Source organism: Pseudophryne corroboree, chromosome 7 (genome assembly GCF_028390025.1).
Source record: "Pseudophryne corroboree isolate aPseCor3 chromosome 7, aPseCor3.hap2, whole genome shotgun sequence".
Taxonomy (NCBI): Eukaryota; Metazoa; Chordata; class Amphibia; order Anura; family Myobatrachidae; genus Pseudophryne; species Pseudophryne corroboree.
The window spans coordinates 508,795,573-508,798,925 of NC_086450.1; positions in this window are offsets into that span (position 1 = coordinate 508,795,573).

Here is a 3,353-nt window from a genome sequence, read left to right on the forward strand (position 1 = left end):
CAAAAACACAAACTAACAAAGACAAAAAGATTTTTGTGTTGACCTTTTTCATGTTGACCTTTTGACACTGTTGACCTAATGACTGTCGACCTTTATAATCTCTATCTTCTGTATTACATCCATAATTTTAATTAAATTACTATTTAAGCGGAAACATTAATGACAGAGCTATTTGGATGGATATGAAGTATCTTCTAAAAGGAGCTACTTAGAGGGCGGTATTCAATTCTTTTCACCCCCTTCCACACCCGTTCTGTTTCCGCTGACGGGCGTGGTATCATCATTTCAGCTCGCTACCCCTGGAGTAGCGAGGCGCCCAGCCCTTTACACAGCTAAACCTGATTACTATGCGCGATAGCAGGATCACTTCAGAAAGGAGATTGGGCGTGATATATAATTTGAATACCACCCATAGTCTGCTTAAAATAAGCTGACCCGCTGGGACCCTAGCCACTGTATCCATCCAGGGGCGTTTTAACAGATGCACATGCGCAGGTCTCCAGAAACATGGTGCCCACCATATTCAGACGGATACAACCACCGATACATAAGTATACTGTCACACAGCCAATAGTAAGCCTGTTACATTAGCAGGAAAACCACAATTAAAACCGCTCTGAGCCAGGAGATGTAAATGCGTATCAACCTTTACTAATTTATATAATTGCATTATATTAGCTGCAGGAACAGGCTGTTATACTTGTCGGATTAATTTGCAAATTGCAGGATCCAAAAACAAATTCTTAAAAGGACCCACCGTGCACTATCAAAAGGTACTGCCCACTGTGCACCATCTGAAGGTACTGGCCACCGTGCACCATGAAAAGGTACCACCCACCGTGCACCATCAAAAGGTACTGCCCACCCTGCACCATGAAAAGGTACCGCCCACCGTGCACCATCAAAAGGTACTGCCCACCCTGCACCATGAAAAGGTACTGCCCACCGTGCACCATGAAAAGTTACTGCCCACCGTGCACCATGAAAAGTTACTGCCCACCGTGAACCATCAAAAGGTACTGCCCACCGTGCATCATCAAAAGGTACTGCCAACTGTGCACCATCTAATGGTATTGCCCACCGTGCACCATGAAAAGTTACTGCCCGCCGTGCACCATCAAAAGGTACTGCCCACCGTGCACCATCAAAAGGTACGGGTTCACTACGGCTGGCCGGCGGTCGGGCTCCCGGCGACCAGCATCCCGGCGCCGGGAGCCTGACCGCCGGCTTACCGACAGCTTGGCGAGCGCAAATGAGCCCCTTGCGGGCTCGCTGTGCTCGCCACGCTACGGGCACGGTGGCGCGCTACGCGCGCCACACTATTTTATTCTCCCTCTATGGGGGTCGTGGACCCCCACGAGGGAAAATAAGTGTCGGTATGCCGGCTGTCGGGCTCCCGGCGCCGGTATACTGAGCGCCGGGAGCCCGACCGCCGGCAAACAGAAGACCACCCAAAGGTACTGCCCACCATGCACCATGACAAGTTACTACCCGCCGTGCACCATGAAATGTTACTGCCCACCGTGCAACATGAAAAGTTACTGCCCACCGTGAACCATCAAAAGGTACTGCCCACCGTGCACCATCAATAGGTACTGCCAACTGTGCACCATCAAAAGGTACTGCCCACCGTGCACCATCAAAAGGTACTGCCAACTGTGCACCATCAAAAGGTACTGCCCACCGTGCATCATCAAAAGGTACTGCCAACTGTGCACCATCTAATGGTATTGCCCACCGTGCACCATGAAAAGTTACTGCCCGCCGTGCACCATCAAAAAGTACTGCCCACCGTGCACCATCAAAAGGTACTGCCAACTGTGCACCATCAAAAGGTACTGCCCACCGTGCATCATCAAAAGGTACTGCCAACTGTGCACCATCTAATGGTATTGCCCACCGTGCACCATGAAAAGTTACTGCCCGCCGTGCACCATCAAAAGGTACTGCCCACCGTGCACCATCAAAAGGTACTGCCCACCATGCACCATGACAAGTTACTACCCGCCGTGCACCATGAAATGTTACTGCCCACCGTGCACCATGAAAAGGTACTGCCTACCGTGCACCATCAAAAGGTACTGCCCACCGTGCACCATCAAAAGGTACTGCCAACTGTGCACCATCAAAAGGTACTGCCCACCGTGCATCATCAAAAGGTACTGCCAACTGTGCACCATCTAATGGTATTGCCCACCGTGCACCATGAAAAGTTACTGCCCGCCGTGCACCATCAAAAGGTACTGCCCACCGTGCACCATCAAAAGGTACTGCCCACCATGCACCATGACAAGTTACTACCCGCCGTGCACCATGAAATGTTACTGCCCACCGTGCACCATGAAAAGGTACTGCCTACCGTGCACCATCAAAAGGTACTGCCCACCGTGCCCCATGACAAGTTACTGCCCACCGTGCACCAAAGGTGCTGCAATAGCCTAATCTAAAGCTGACCACACATGAAACGACATGTGCTGCCAATGCGACGGAGCATCTGAGGGCCTGACTGCTCGCTATGCTGGTCCTCCTCCGGACGACCCCACGGGTGCGCGCAATGAACGATATCATGCTCATACACGGAACGATATAGCTGCTATATTGTTCCAGTTCATCTTCATCGTGCCGTGTGTGGGGCCTCAAGACATTGGCCCTCATTCCGAGTTGATCGCTCGCAAGGCGATTTTAGCAGAGTTACACACGCTAAGCCGCCGCCTACTGGGAGTGAATCTTAGTTTCTTAAATTTGCGAACGATGTATTCGCAATATTGCGATTACAAACTACTTAGCAGTTTCAGAGTAGCTTCAGACTTACTCGGCATCTGCGATCAGTTCAGTGCTTGTCGTTCCTGGTTTGACGTCACAAACACACCCAGCGTTCGCCCAGACACTCCCCCGTTTCTCCAGCCACTCCTGCGTTTTTCCCTGAAACGGTAGCGTTTTCATCCACACGCCCATAAAACGCCGTGTTTCCGCCCAGTAACACCCATTTCCTGTCAATCACATTACGTTCGCCGGAGCGAAGAAAAAGCCGTGAGTAAAAAAACTATCTTCATAGCAAAATTACTTGGCGCAGTCGAACATTGCGCATGCGTACTAAGCAGAAAAACGCTGCGATGCGAAGAAAATTACCGAGCGAACGACTCGGAATGAGGGCCATTGTTACCCAGGTTATCACAGATTTGTGATGCAAGTTTGTCTTTGTTTTGCATACACTTATTTCTGTAAACCTAGGGCCTAATTCAGATCTGATCGCTGGGCTGCGTTTTTTGCAGCCCTGCAACCGGATAGTCGCCGCCGACAGGGGGAAGGGAAAACGCTGAGCAGGTGTGCGATCGCTTCGTTAGCAGAGCCGC